Genomic DNA, 16,714 nt, shown 5'->3' with positions numbered 1-16,714 from the left:
AGGGAAATTTAATAGCGAGCTCCTTAATTGACAAGGACTGATATGCATAAAATTTCTATACCTGCTGTGAAATGCAAGGTAGGCCTCAAAAGATATAAATATCTAGGGTTGGCTTTTCAAAAGTAAAAAGAGGGGGCTAAACAGAAGGGCATGATGTGTAGCTATTGGCTACTTGATGTGATCATAGAAGACTCCTTCCAACACATAATTCTCTGTGATTCATGGATCCATCTAAAGAAATTCGCAGAACAGATGGATGGTAGTTCAAAAATTACATTACGGATCCAAATGACAGTTTCAACATATCTCTGGACATGAAGATCTTCCAACAATTCTTTGCACAGCTAAATGATAATTAGAGTAAGTATAGTTATAAAGCAAGAAAGTGAGTTCTGCCTTTTTGGTGGTCCACCTTGCATTTTGGAAAATAGGCCATCAAGGCTTTAACTAATAGGTTTCAATCTCATTGAAGAATAAGACTCTTTGAGACAGTTGCCAGTCATTCCTATTACCTTTGTCAGTGTCATTGATGCATCAATTTATTATATTGATAAGGAAGTCTACTGCAAAGGGAATGTTCCTTATAACAGTGCAAAATGTCCGAACTGAAGTTACCATAGTTTCATTATGTCATGGTATATTTAGTGTTCTTTTGTCTTTTAAAGTAAGTGGTTTTTGTTTTTACAGATTTCTACTTTTTTTCAATGTTCACCTTCATATTACAAATAATAGACTGAATAATTCACTTTGTGGTTTTTACGAAGAAGCTGGTTAAAGAGCCATGTACCGAGTGCTTCCAGCTATGTTTGAATGATTAATAAGGGGATGCCAATGTTTTAAACCAAAATTAAACTTTATGTTGATATTCAAGATAAACATCCATGGAAAAATGAAGCAGAACTGTTTCACTCTACAAAATAAGTTTACTCAAATAGTAATGAGAGCACATAAATCACTGTCTAGCACACAATAAAGAAGGCCATGCTAATTAGTATAGTGATTTCCGTGTATATTTTGAGTCAGACGTAAAATAGACTAATGCTACATTTACAAATCCGTGTGAAGTGTTGTTGTGCTGTCTAATATTTTATTTGACGGAACACAGACCCATTGAGAATATCCTATTCCGATTCTCAAAATTGGATCAGAAGAGGACATGCTCTGAATCTCACGGATCTCATTCTCGGATCCATTATTTTTACAGATGTGTCACTAGATACATGCAAATTGCCTCTTCAGAGAGATACATGAAACTCTATGAGTGTGTGCTTTGCTTGAAAAAAATGGGGCAGCACACACAGATTTCACATGTGTGAATATTGCACAAGAATACTTTCAATGCAGAACATACAGATATATATAAATATATATATATATATATATATATATATATATATGTATTTGGTGGGGGACATACAAATGATACAATACTACATATATGACAAAGGACAACTTTATAAAAAAAAAAATAGTTTGAATGTTTCAGACTTGTTTGCATGGATTTGAAATCTCCATGTTCTCCCATACTCCAAAAACCTGCTGATACATTAAGTGACATAATAGCGCTCATAGCACTCGTGTGTCTGCCATAGGAAATTTGATTGTTAGTCCCATTGGGACTGAGACTGAGACTTCCAATTTTGGAATCCTTGCATGATACCATGGTAGTGAAATAAGTAAACTAACTTAAGAAAAGTTTATTGTATATGCATCAACATTGGAGATGAGGGCAACAGGTAATATTCCAATTCGGCTGTTGGCATGGATTTTCCTGGGAAATTTGATTAGTAAGGCTATGTGCCCACGTTGCGTATTAAAACGCACACTGAAAACCGGACTCCTTCCCAGAAACCGCGCGGTTCTTTCTGCGCGATTTCACCGCGATTCTGTTCGCGATTTTGCCGCGATTTTCTCAAGCACTTTCCAAGCGATTTGAAGCATCGCTTGCTAAGTGATGGACAGGTTGGTCACACTCATCAAACATAGTGTTTGACAAGTGTGAGCAGCTTTTTACAATTGAGGCCGCCTATGCAGCATCAATAGTAATAGATAAAATGTTAAAAATGATAAAAAAATAAAAAATCGGGGTATATTTACCTTCCGACGTCCCGCGCTGCCATCCCGGGCATCAGTGTTCCCAGTAATGCCTTGCGAGACCTGTGATGACATTGGTCCCGCGTTACTATAGCGGTCTCGCAAGACTATGTCATCACAGAACCTTGCCGCAAGTCATTACTGGGAACGCTTAGGCCGGGAATGCAGCGCGGGACGTCGGAAGGTAAATATACCCCGATTTTTTATTTTTTTATTCTTTTTTTTACAGGGGTATGGTACCCAGGGCCTGGAGGACAGTCTCCTCTCCTCCACACCGTGTGTACCAACCGCACATGAGACGCTTAACTTCCCACATGGTGGGCATAGCCACATGCGGGAAGTAAGCGATTCTCATGCATTCCTATGGGTGCGGAATCGTGGCAATTCTTTGCGATTCCGCACAAAAGAATGATCATGCTGCGATTTTTTCTGCGATGCGTTTCTGCCATGGAAAAAAGTGCAGAATTAGCACAGCATGTGCGGAATGCCATAGGAATGCATGGGGGGGCGTTCTCTACACGATTTTTAAACGTTTTCACACCGAAAATCGTGGCAAAAACGCTTAAAAATCGCTTCGAGGGCACACAGCCTAAAGAAGCTTTTCTGCGCAAATTTATTATGGTCTCTCCAGACCTCAGAGCAGAATAAACGCAAGATGTAAAAGTAAAATAAAAAACCTGTCCAGCCCTTGTCACATCATCTTATTACTGTCACAAGTGCTGATATTCTGCACAAATTCATGAAAGGTCACAAAGTGCACCGTGACCTTGTATATGCATGCACAGAATCGCAGGTGACAAGGACCGAAAAGGTGACAGCGAGGAGCATAGGGAGCAGACTGGAGAGTAGTAAGATGACCTTAACCTTTTGATGACCTATTAAAGCAAGCAGCTGCCATTTTGCTGAAATTACTCTGAATTGAATTAAAAAAATTCCGCATGATGGCAAAAGTTATTTTTTTTAATATTCAAATTGAATTTAACTCCACTATTTCAGTAGAATTCAACTCCAGCAATATATCTTCACTCTTCTTATATCAACATCAGATGTTGTTATGACATCAAAATGCTTGAAGATAGTAATCACAGAATACAAAGCCTTAGGATTGCTTTTTGGAATTGTGTTCAGTAAGTTTTGATATACAGTATATATACTTGTATATAAACTTGTAGTGTCAAATTTTAAAATATGGTAGGACATATAAAGTTCTCCTCCGGTCATTGGAAAAATCTGATGGGACTACTGCTCCCACCAGCTGACACCTGCTGCTGCTAATAAAAGTGAGAGCAGCAGCGGCTGATGGGAGTTATTATCAGCCAGCTGCTGCGCTGTAAATAAATAATTTAAAAGAAAACAGCAGTATTTTTGATAATCAGCCTGGCAAAACTCACAGCTGGATGCTGCAACCCTCAGCTTTCAGCAAGGCTCTTTTTTTCTCATGGTGCTAGCAGAGATCTCACTGAGGTCACTGCAGTTCAGCCTGGCTGGGAGCGAAGCCTCAGTGACCAGAGGTACCCTCGATAATGTCACCGCTAGTCACTGAGGCTGTGCTTGCAGCAACTCATTCACTGGTGGTTCTCAACCTGGACGGTTGCATCATGGCACCATCCAGGTTGAAAACTGTTTATCCCCAGACATGGATTACGGCTTGGAAAAGAACGATGAAGGGGTGAGGGATATTGTTGTTTTTTATTTTTGTTTTCTTACAGGAGATGAGGGATTCAGTAGAATTAGGTGTTAGGTAAGTATAGCTGTTCTTGTTATTTTTAAATAAAAAAAGTTAAAGTTTTGTTTTATTTCAAATAAAAAGACTTTATTCTGGCTGTGTCTTTATTTACAATACAACTACAGGATTATAAATGGAAAGGCATCTTAGAAATGCCTCTCCATTTGTAATCAATGGGCTTGATGTCACCAGGCAATACAACTCCACAAATATGAACCCCATTTGTCACCGCTACAGGGCAAGTGGGAAAAGCGGGGCAAAGTGCCAGAATTGGCGCATCAAATAGATGCGTCTTTTATGGGCATCTGTGGTCTACTATTTTTAGGCTGGGGGGCAATATCTATGGGCCCTTACCAGCCTGAGAATACCAGTCCCCAGCTGTCTAGCAAGGCTGGTTGTCAAAAATGGGGGGACTCACAACTTTTCTAAATTTATTTATTTAAATAAAGAAAAAATACAGCTTGGGGACCCTTCTATTCTTGAAAACCAGCCTTGCTGAAGCTCACAGCTGAGGTTTGCAGCCCCCAACTGTGAGTTTTGCCTGGCTGGTTATCAAAAATACGGGGGGGACCCACGCCATTTTTTTTTAAAATTATTTATTTACAACACAGGAGCCAGCTGATGAATACTCCCATCAGCTGCTCCTGCTCTCACAGTTATTAGCGGCAGGAGGTGTCAGCTGATGAGAGCAGTAGTCCTATCAGCTGACACCATTGACTGGAGGTGAGCTTTATACCTCCGATCACAGCTGCACATTCACGCTGTCTTTTGACAGCGTGGGAACTGTGGCTGTCTGATCGGTGAGGATGATTTCACTGCAGATCAGAACCGGTGTTTGTCTCACTGTCATGCACATGACAGCGTGAAAAACACTCAGTGTTCAGGCTGTCTAACCCAAACAGTAGCACAATTCCTGGTGAAGTCCATTTTCGATGTCTGTGCCCGAACAGTAGGTGTTCGGTATGGATTCTGCATTTTACTGTTAGGGTCTGCCCATCCTTTTTATTTACCCTTCAGGTGCTTCACAGGAATTTGCAATGTGGAAGGAAAAAATTTCCATTTTACTTTTTTTCACAAAAAATGAAAAAAGTAAAGTAGCAAAAAAAGTTAAGTAACAAAAATGTTACTTTAACCCCAAATTTTTATTTTCACAATTGTTAAAGGAGAAAATGGACAGCAACATTTGTTCTCCTGAGTATGTAGATACCCCAAATGTTGTAGAAAACTTCTGTTTGGGCGCACAGTAGGGCTCAGAAGAGAAGGAGCACTGTTTGACTTTTTGAATGCAAAATTGTCTGGAATTATTAACGGACACCATGTCGCATTTGCAGAGTCCCTGCTGTGCCTAAACAGTAGAAAGCCTCCAAAAGTGTACATTAGCATTTAAGGTATGGAGGGAAAAGACACTACAATTTTCAAAATGCTTCTTTCCCAATGATAATGGCTGCAGGTCAGGATATTGACTGGAAGCAGCTATTCTCAGAAAGCCATACAAATGTTAATAGGGTGAGGAGTGGTGGGGGTGATGTTCTACTCCTGGACACCTCAATTTGTTAAATGTGACTAAATGTATTTTGTATTGATGTACGTTATCTCAAAGTAAAACCCTCTGGGGCTACAGTTTAGTCTAGACAGGGTAATCTGTAACAGCCAGCCCAGTTTAGGGAGAGAGCTGAGAGTTAGTGCCAAGTTGAGGAAGTGTCAAGTTCAGTTAGAAAAAGGGTGGTGAAGTGACAGCAGCGATCACAGGTAATAGGCTGCTAGGGACAGCCTGTTACTTTGCATGTGAGTCTGTCTATCGGCCTGGAAACCTCGAGATGGGTATCGGGGCCTATGGATGCTCTAAGCCTGGAAAAAGATGGACTCAAACTCTCAGAGGTGAGAGGTGATGGAGTCCAGGTGCACTGCATGTGGTGGTGGAGAAGAATGTCAAGTACTAGAGGAGTTAGCAAGAGGGATGCTCTACCCATACCGAGAAATGGGAAAGCTTCCAAGTAAAAGCTTAAATGTTTTAATGAATTCAGCGTCCCCTGGATTGTTTGCTGCAAAGGTTCTAGAAGATGAAATCCTGGAGCCAATATAGGCTTATGGGCCACAAGTAAGTGTGATGCATCCCACACACAGCCACACTCTGGGACTGGGACATGTCTTGTCTATAGTATGCCAGAGCGATCAGAAGCCCACGACTACCTTGCTCAGGCTCCTCACAAGGGAGTACTTCATTAATTAAGCATGCTGCATAATGTATTCCAATGGGTACATTCAAGCAATCATTTTTTTTTGTCTCATTGCTGTCCATGAAAAGAATTGACATCACATGAACAGCAATAGGACCAATATTCACTAGTTTCTTCCATATGATTGGTGAGACAGGCTTATTTTATCTCTGGGTGCACAGAAAAAAAAACCTAATCCCATACAGACCATCCATGTAACATAAGCTTTTTTTGCAGACACATTGCTGTTCTTAACATAGGAAACTGTATTTGGTTTTTCAAATTTGAGTAACTGGTGATATAAAATAAATGATGCCAAATGGAATGTATACAGATTGTATACTGACCATCATACAGATGACAATCTGCATTTTTTGCATGAAAATCAGATGATTCTTCACACGCTCTTGTGAACTCAGCTTATTGCTAACAAGTTTATTTTTTAGTAAAATAGGCTGGCTTCAATCAAAAAAATTTAAAGGCTTCAGAGGTTATTGCGCATTGTAAGGCCACATTCACAAATCATTATTAGGTTAGTATTTTACCTCAGTATTTGCCAGCCAAGATCAGGAGTGGAACCATCAAGAGTGCACCACTTCTGAATTTTCTACCTACTCTTGGTTATGACTTAAAAATACTGGGATGGCAAGACAGGCGAGGTGTGAGGTTTTCTTTTTGGGATTTTTTGTATTTTACATCATATGTTCATTATGCTTTAGGGTTTGGAGAGACCCCAGAACATTATAGGGATCATTCAATTCAGGTTGAGTAATTTTCCTGTGAATCAAATTTCCCAAGAAAATCTGCTCAAATTCACAAATTTGAATTTTATCTGATCTGTTCTTCTCTAATTAATGTTTTAACAACTGTCAATATAAGAGAATGATTGCCCCCATTTTTTTTATCTCTCTGCCAGTAAAAGCTTACAATCAAATTACTCCTTACTTTAGTGTAAGATTTAGTGATTCCAATTGTCACTTTCAGGTCCCATTTTATAGTCTCCTTGTTGAAACAGTCCTTCAATAGGATATGGACATCAAATATGAAGTGCCTGCTCAAGACCATCTCTAAGAATTACAGAGAAGAAAAGCTAACATACAGCTACTCTCACTCTTTCAGCCTTGAACCCTCTTGATTGATGTAGAGAAATGTACAGTTGAAAGCAATTTCCCAAGGAAAGTCATATTTTTGCCAAAGATGTGAGAATTCAGACCTAAATCTTAATTCTACACATTTATTAATTGAAATTAGTGAGTTGAATAGTGTCTAATGGGCCCTACCTGACCTTGCCCACAAGCATTTTCAGCTGGAGCTGAAAAATCTCCTATTGGTTATATCAGAAGATGCTCAGTCAAATGTACCTTTATTGTGTAGAGAATGAAGACCAATTTTACCTGAAACTAAATTTATAAAATACGGTTAAAGACATACAACACACACTCAAAGACCAGAAGAAATGTGTTTTTTATGTGTAATATTTGTGGTGTATATTTAATGTAAGTAATGCATGCCAACTGGATGACTTCATTGGGTTGATGCTCTTTTATGTTCTGTCTTTTTGTGCCCATGATTTAATATCTCAAAGAGTGAGTTGGTTTGAATCTGTGTCAATTTTCACATCTAATATAAAGACAGTGACCCTGATTCATCAAGACCAGTATTTTTCCCACTGGTCTTCATGAAGGTGGTGTGGTGGAGTCAGCCACTCTGTATTCACGAAGAGTTGTGTGCCTCTTCAGGAGTCAGGGGTGTCTGATAGGTGGCATGTACCTCCATGCTTTTACGCCTGTCTGAGGCCACAGGCTCTAAAAGAGTCACAGACTTAACACAAGTCACTCCATCTTGGAGCTTTCAGAGAAATCCTGACACCGTTTAACCCCTATATAGGGATCTGGTCTTACAACAGGGCTCAGTGGATTGCCACAAAGGAAGTGCAAACCAGAGGCAGGAATAGTTGCCAAGCAGAGTCAAAGATTAAAAGTTGCGTCAAGGAAAAATTCATGAGGCATGGGAAAACAAAACAGATCACAAGATACAAGAGATCCAAGTCAGTCTTGTATTAATAACTGGCATCTAGAGTCAGACTGCTGGGGGTTATGTAAAAGACAGCCCCACCTATTGCTCTCATCATAGAGCCAATTACCTACCAGCTCACTACAGCAAAGCACAAATTAACATCAAACAGTAAACTATTTCCAGCGATCGGAAACCTAAACACCCACAATCTTTTGGCATCCAGTAGTAACTGTAATGTTACTGCAGAGCCGCCTAGGGACCAAGGCAGGGATTAGAGCAGTATGTTCAGACATGGGTGTGACACATGTGCTACACCAAAAATCTTATTCCATTTCCACACTGATGTAAGATTTCTGGTATAGGGAATGCCACAGCTCATCATGAGTTAGTTGCCCCCATCCCAACCCAGCTCTGCCTATTTTGCCTGAGCTGGGAGAAATTGGCTTGAAAAGGCCAAAAATCACAAAATTTATAAGGAACTTGCAGTTGCGTCAAAATTTAGTGACTTCTTAACCCCTTTACGACCTACAACGTACGTCGCCTCCCTCCTGCAGCTCCAAGTCTCATAAAAAGACTATTAAAGCAAATAAAAACTTTAAAATATATATAAAAAAGGAGAAAAATTCAAATCGCCCCCCTTTTGCCCCATTCAAAATAAGACAATACCCAAAAAAATAAAAAATACACATATTTGATATCACTGCTTACAGAAATGACAGATCTATCAAAATATAACAAGAATTAGTCAGATCGCTAAAAGTCATAGCCAGAAAAAATATAAAAATTCAATTTTTTTTGTTGGTCGCCGCAACATTGAAATAAACTGCAATAATAGCCAATCAAAACATTGTACAGTATCTAGCCCCAAAATATTATCTATAAAAACATCAGCTCAGCATGCAAAAAATAAGCCCTCACCCAACCCTAGATCCCCAAAAAAGAGACACTACAGGTATCAGAAAATGGCGTCTTTTTTCCGAAACTTTGGATTTTTTTCACCACTTAAATAAAAAGAACCTATACATATTTGGCATCTATGAACTTGTAATGTCTTGGAGAATCATAATTGCTGGTAATTCTTAGCATTTGATGATGATGGTAAAGAAAAAAATTAAAAAACATTTGTATAATTGCACTTTTTTGCAATTTTACTGAACTTGGAATTTTTCTTCTGTTTTCCAGTACACAATATGGTAAGATAAATGATGCTGTTCAAAAGTACAACTCCTCCCGCAAAACACAAGCCCTCACATGGCCAAAATGATGGAAATAAAAAAATTATGACTCTGGGAAGAACGGGAGCAAATAATGAAAACGCAAAAACAGAAAATCCCAAGGTGGTGATGGGTTTAAAGCAATTTATGCCAAAATCCTATTGAAGTTACTTTGAAGAATCAAGGCCCTTAGGCCGGGGTCACACTAACCGACGCAAAATACGGTCAGTATTTTACATGCGTAATACGGATGAATGACCCCTAAACAGTGATCCGTATGTCATCCGTAATCAAGGTGTGGTCGCGTATTTTGTGCATGTAAGCATCCGTATGTAATCCATATGGCAAGATTTTCTCGCAGGCTTGCAAAATGGACATATAATGGAGCCCTATGACAGGGTTTCTAAAGAGAAACCAAAGAATAGATATAGACACATAGAATGCATATATATATATATATGTGTGTGTATTCTATGTGTCTATATCTATTCTTTCGTTTCTTTATTAAAACTGTCAGTGTGAGTTTACTGTATAGCGCACTGAATTGCCGCCTTTGCTAAAAGACACCGGGTGCATATTTCTCGCAAGTCACATGTGTGGTCCGTGTGTAATCCATATTTTTTGCGCACCCATAGACTTGCATTGGCGTACTACGGTCGTAGTACGCTGACAATCGCAGCATGCTGCGATTGGCACGGACCGTAGAATACGGATGAGAAATATACGGCTGGTGCGAGGGACCCCATAGAGAATCATTGGTCCGTGTCTAATGCGTGCTTTTAACGCCTCTCACTCGGCCGTATTCCTCGCCAGTGTGACCCCGGACTTATTTGTAAAAAAGGATATGTTTAAACGGCTTTATCAGATAGCATTTGGCCCAATGTTATGCTATGGGTCCATGCATCGCTCCCATTATTTTGTTATGCGGATTCGGCATGAGAAAATAATTGCAGCATGCTATCAACTAAGGCATTGATACAGCAGTCAATGGATAAGATGGAGAAATTAAGTTCTCTGTCTTCTTCGCACTTGTGCTGCGATTCTCTTATATGTGAGAATGGGATCATACACAGATCATACTGTGGCTGAGTTTGAACCAAGTGTAATTAGCTTAATTGGCCCGATTCTCTCACGAGAGAGAAAGTGCACCAGTGTGAGCGTACCCTTAAAACACTAGAACTACTAGAGGGGTCATTTTGACCCTTTTGCTATTTCTTTTTCCTATAATTTCTAAAATTTTAACAAATGAGTTCTGACTTTTTGTGACTTTTATTTATTCATGGCAGTGTATATTTTAGGACACAAAAATGAATTGTAACTTTTTCAGGGGACTGGATTTTACAATTCATACTTATAAGTACTGAAGGGGTCAATTTGACCCCATACATAAAAGTAGTAGTAGGCAAGTCACCTAATATTGCAGAGTACAGAAAATCACAGTGCTTCTCCCTAGTTGTAGAGTGTAAATGTATCTTTGCATATCACGGATGATTCAGCATTTTGTTTTGTCTAAACTTGTCTGAACATGTTTGATCCATGTCTCTTGTAGCGATTTCTGTCTGCATTTCAGTAGCAAACAGTACAGTTGAAGCTACAACTCTGCATGTTTGTGCAGTGTCGTTTCATTACTTCTGTGATCTTACAAGTCCCTTTTTGTGACGTATATTTGAAGCATGAGTAAGCAGAGGGGTCTGACAAGTGATGAAATTTTGAAATGTCTTTAGAATTTATCTGAAAATGAGTCAGAAGAAGTGGCCCATCATCCGCAATGTCTGAACCACAAACAAAAGGACAAGAAATCCGCAAGCGTCGAAAATGTGGAGTTGGAAGATGCAAAGAAAACAAAACAACTAAAACTTGCGCAAGCTGTAACAAACCAGTTTGTGGAAAATGCACTGGGAAAGTGGAAGAAAGTACTGTTTGTGTTAACTGTTGGACACCGCATGCTATGACCATGTAAAAGAAAAATGCGTGCTGTACTTGATCTTAACACTGTTACTACTAAGTTAAAATAAATGTTCTTTAATTTGTTGGCAAAAAAAAGGTATTTTTACTCCAGAGTCAGTACTTTTGAATGGGGGTCAAAATGACCCCTAATGGTAGTTATAGGTATTATGAAACATGCGGTAGTTCTAGTATTAGAGATGGACTCATACTCACTGACAAGAACAGCATTATCACCAAAAGGTCATGGGCACCAGCAACTTCACTATAAGCTGTAATAGGGTTATGTTCCGAACATACAATTGTGCTCAAAAGTTTACATATCAAGGCAGAATTTTTGCTTTCTTGGCATTTTTTCAGAGAATATGAATGATAACACCAAACCTTTTTCTCCACTCATGGTTAGTGGTTGGGTGAAGCCATATATTGTCAAACTACTGTGTTTTCTCTTTTCAACTCATAATGACAACTGAAAACATCCAAATGACCCTGATCAAAAGTTTACATACCCTGGTGATTTTGGCCTGATAACATGCACAGATGTTGACTCAAATGGGTTTGAATTGCTACTAACGGTATAACATCATCACGTGTGACCTGTTTGCTTGTAATCAGTGTGTGTGCATAAAAGCTGAGTGAGTTTCTGGGATCCAGACAGACTCTTGCATCTTTCATCCAGCCACTGACGTTTCTGGATTGTGAATCATGGGGAAAGCAAAAGAATTGTCAATGGTAACAATGTCAATGATAACATCAGAGACAGTTTTGGTCAACAACCCCCAGAGCCCCTCCTCCCGACTTCCCAGTCCTCCACCTCCAAAACCAACTTCTCCACCATTATAGATCGACTCTCCACTCTACTCTCAAGATCACATCTCACCACTTGTGCACTTGACCCGATCCCTTCCCACTTCATCCCAAACCTCACCACAGTCTTCATCCCAACCCTAACCCATCTCTTCCACCTATCACTAACAACTGGTGTTTTCCCTTCAAGCTTTAAACATGCCTCTATCACACCTATCCTCAAAAAGCCCTCTCTTGACACATCCTCTGCATCTAGCTATCGCCCTATATCACTTCTCCCCTATGCCTCCAAGCTACTGGAGCAACACGTCTACCTTGAACTGTCCTCCCATCTCTCTTCTTGCTCCCTCTTCGACCGCTTACAATCTGGCTTCCGGTCACACCACTCCGCTGAAACTGCCCTTACTAAGGTCACCAATGACCTCTTAACCACCAAGAGCAAGCGACACTACTCTGTCCTCCTCCTCCTGGACCTGTCGGCTGCCTTTGACACAGTGGACCATTCCCTATTATTACAAACCCTCTCTTTCCTTGGCATCACAGACTTGGCCCTATCCTGGATCTCATCATACCTAGCAGAACGGACATTCAGCGTCTCCCACTCACACACCACCTCCTCACCTCGCCCCCTATCTGTCGGAGTCCCACAAGGTTCAGTCCTAGGACCCCTGCTCTTCTCCATTTACACCTTTGGCCTGGGACAGCTCATAGAATCTCATGGATTTCAGTATCATCTCTATGCTGATGACACACAGATCTACATCTCTGGACCAGATATCATCTCCCTACTAACCAGAATCCCTCAATGTCTGTCCACTATTTCATCCTTCTCTGCTAGATTTCTGAAACTTAACATGGACAAAACAGAATTCATCATCTTTCCCCATCTCACGTGACCCCCCCCAACAAACCTATCCATTACAGTAAATGGCTGCCCACTCTCCCCAGTCCCACAAGCTCGCTGCCTCGGGGTAATCCTTCACGCTGATCTCTCCTTCAAACCACATATCCAAGCCCTTTCCACTTCCTGCCGACTTCAACTCAAAAATATTTCACGAATCCGTTCATTCCTCAACCAAAAATCTGCAAAAACCCTAGTCCATGCCCTCATAATCTCTCGCCTTGACTACTGCAACCTCCTGCTCTGTGGCCTCCCCTCGAACACTCTCGTACCCCTCCAATCTATTCTAAACTCTGCTGCCCGACTAATCCACCTGTCCCCCCGCTATTCCCCAGCTTCTCCCCTCTGTCAATCCCTTCACTGGCTCCCCATTGCCCAGAGACTCCAGTACAAAACCCTAACCATGACATACAAAGCCATCCACAACCTGTCTCCTCCATACATCTGTGACCTCGTCTCCCAATACTTTCCTGCACGCAGCCTCCGATCCTCACAAGATCTCCTTCTCTACTCCCCTCTTATCTCCTCTTCCCACAATCGCATACAAGATTTCTCTCGCGCATCACCCCTACTCTGGAACTCTCTCCCACAACATATCAGACTCTCACCTACCATCGAAACCTTCAAAAAGAGCCACCTCTTCCGACAAGCCTATAACTTGCAGTAACCACCGATCGACCAAACTGCTCCATGACCAGCTCTACCCTCGCCTACTGTATTTTCACCCATCCCTTGTCGATTGTGAGCCTTCGTGGGCAGGGTCCTCTCTCCTCCTGTACCAGTTATGACTTGTATTGTTTAACATTATTGTACTTGCTTTTATGTATACCCCTCCTTACATGTAAAGCGCCATGGAATAAATGGCGCTATAACAATAAATAATAATTAATAATAATAATGGACCTACGGGAAAAGGTAGTTTGAACTGTATAAAACAGGAAAGGGATACAAAAAGATATCCAAGGAATTGATAATGCCAGTTAGCAGCGCTCAAGCTGTGATTAACAAATGGAAAACTCAGGGCTCTGTAAAAACAAAACCACGGTCAGGTAGAACAACAAAAACGTCGTCCACAACTGCCAGGAAAATTGTTTGGGATGCAAAGAAAAATCCACAAATAACATTAGCTGAAATACTGGACTCTCTGGAAATTAGCGTTGTTGCTGTTATAATATGCACAATAAGTAGGCACTTGAAGACAAATGGGCTGCATGGTCGAGTCACCAGAAGAAAGCCATTACTGCGCAAAAGCCACAAAGTATATTGCCTTCAATACGCAAAACAGCACAGAGAGAAGCCTCACACTTCTGGAACAAGGTAATTTGGAGTGATGAGACCAAAATTGAACTTTTTGGCCACAACCATAAATGTTACATTTGGAGAGAGGTCAAAAGGCCTATGATGAAAGGGACACCATTCCTACTGTAAAGCTCGGAGGTGGATTGCTGATGTTTTTGGGATGTGTGAGCTACAAGGGCACAGAAAACTTGGTCAAAGTTGAAGGAAAGATGAATGCAGCACCTCTTTATCAAGAAATACTGCTGTGCATGGGACATATTTGGATATTCCAACATAACAACGATCCAAAATACAAGGCCAATTTGACCTATCATTGGCTGCAGCAAAACAAAGTGAAGGTTCTGGAGTGGCCATCTCAGTCTCCTGTCCTCAATATCATTGAGACAATCTGAGGAGATCTCAAGCATGCAGTTCATGATAGATTGCCTAGGAATTTACAGGAACTGGAGACTTTTTGCCAAGAAGAGTAGGCAGCGTTACCATCTGAGAAAATAAAGAACCTCATCCACAACTACCACACAAGACTTCAAGGTGTCATTGATGTTAGAGGGGGCAATACACTGTATTAAGAAAAGGGTTATGTAAACTTTTGATCAGGGTCATTTGGATGTTTTTGCTTGTCATTATGATTTAAAAAGAGGAAACACAATAGTTTGACAATAAATGGCTTCACCCAACCACTAACCGTGAGTGGAGAAAAAGTTTTGGTGTTATCATTCGTATTCTCTGAAAAAAGGCCAAGAAAGCAAAAATTCTGTCAGAGTATGTAAACCTTTGAGCCCAACTGTATCCTCCTAAGACCAGTGGGCCAATTTAAGAAGAAAGGGAGATGTATCCCCCTTCACCCTATTCATATCTGGAAACATGTAGAGCTCTTTTCTCTGCATTTTTCTCTATATGGAGATTAATTTCTATGGAACTTTTATGTAATTTCTATTTAATCTAGTTTATTTAATGAGCGTTTTCTATTTTTATGACAGATGGAAATTCTTTTAGCCGACATGTCTGGTACTGATATGGGAAATTATATCTCAAGTGTAGAATCCCCCTTGCCTTATTGGAAAGCCAGAAAAAAACATACTTGAGGCTGTCACGAATCCTGTTATGTACCTAGCATATTAGATGTTCTTGGTGTGAGAAATCTATATGGAAAAATACTCCTGATCGCCCCACAGGTGGCATAGCTGGTACAATGTAACATCTGAATGACATCCAATAATAAAATCACATTAAGGTGTTGGAAGTTTGAAAACGGCACTGTACCATAATGATTAGCCTGTTTGCTCTCCTAAACTGTTGTCAGTGTCACAATCCATTAAACACAATTGTACAAACATTACAGTCACTTTTACATTTCTGTTTAATGGAATGAAATAGATAGGATACAGAATGCGCCATTAGTGGGAAGGTAGGTGCTTTTTGTGTTGGCTCATAGTATGACTGATATCATTCAGTCCTTGAAAAAGAAAAACAGGTCACAAAGTAATTTAACACAAAAAACTCTCCTTAAAGACACAAAACTGGTCATTTATATAAAAGTCAACTAGAGCGATCCATATTAAGGAGCTTATGAACTGTAAAGAAATATTTTTTGTTATTATTAACACTTTTTTTAATTGCAAATCTAAGAAATTATGAGAAAACTATTAGTAAGCTATCAAATATAATTTTAATGAAATCTACAGGTTGATATTCAGCTGGGAACAATGACACAACTTAAGTGTTCCAGTATAATAGAATGTAACAGAAAAGCTTTCGGAAGGTATCTCTTCAAAACAACAATACAAATGTTTCTGTAGAATTAATCAAATTCTTTTGTAACAGTAGATAGAAATATCACGTATTGGAATCGTATGTGATGCTTGAAGAACAGAGAAAGGGAAAGTTCCTACCTGCATTGTGAGGATACGGAGGGCAGACAGCTTGTAAATTGCTTTAGGAAATGCTCCAGCTATAGAAATTCCTAATTCATATCCTGTGAATCTCCTTGAAAAGAATTGCACATCCATACGAAAGACTTGTCGCTTCGCCCACAAGGAGTGCGCAGCTCTTGTACTGCTCGCTGCAGCTCCTGCTCTTACAGACATGCAAGTCCTGCTCTGAATATAGAGTGACTCAAACAGGCAGAAGAGAGAGATGGGAGGGATTCTTATGCTCTGTTTCCTCACTGGCAAATTCTATTATTCGGCAATGGTAACACTCCACACAAGTGCATTGCAGAATTAGGTCTCAATATCTGGTCAACCGTTGCCCAAACATTTATCGAATTGTGAATTAACAAGATTAAGATTTGGGGGTCGTAGGCAACAAGCGAAATAAAACTTTCTTATGAGTGAAATATTTACAGAACTGATTGGAGATTGACAGCTAAGGCTTAGTTCACATGTCCGTTTGTCTATTCTGTTTTAGGACCAAACAAATGGAATTGATACCCAAAATGGAACAATTTGCTAACTGATGTAAAAGAAAACAGAGAGACCCCTATTTATTATTATTA

At 40.1% G+C, this 16,714-nt stretch overlaps 1 protein-coding gene across 2 annotated transcripts in view; it reads right to left on the bottom strand.

The window, feature by feature from the left end:
- HRH2 (histamine receptor H2) overlaps positions 1-16,316 on the bottom strand; it is a 235,458-nt gene extending 219,142 nt beyond the window's left edge. For both annotated transcript variants that reach the window (XR_012228401.1, XM_073565166.1), the window contains exon 1: positions 16,110-16,316. The gene's annotated coding sequence lies outside the window, so the exon portion shown is untranslated. The remainder of the gene's footprint in view (positions 1-16,109) is intronic.
- Between the last annotated feature and the right edge of the window lie 398 nt (positions 16,317-16,714).

Source organism: Dendrobates tinctorius, unplaced genomic scaffold, assembly GCF_039654945.1.
Source record: "Dendrobates tinctorius isolate UK_male_01 unplaced genomic scaffold, ASM3965494v1 ptg000001l, whole genome shotgun sequence".
Lineage (NCBI taxonomy): Eukaryota > Metazoa > Chordata > Amphibia > Anura > Dendrobatidae > Dendrobates > Dendrobates tinctorius.
Note: the sequence above shows the minus strand (reverse complement) of the source record. Positions and strands in the feature narration are given on the sequence as shown.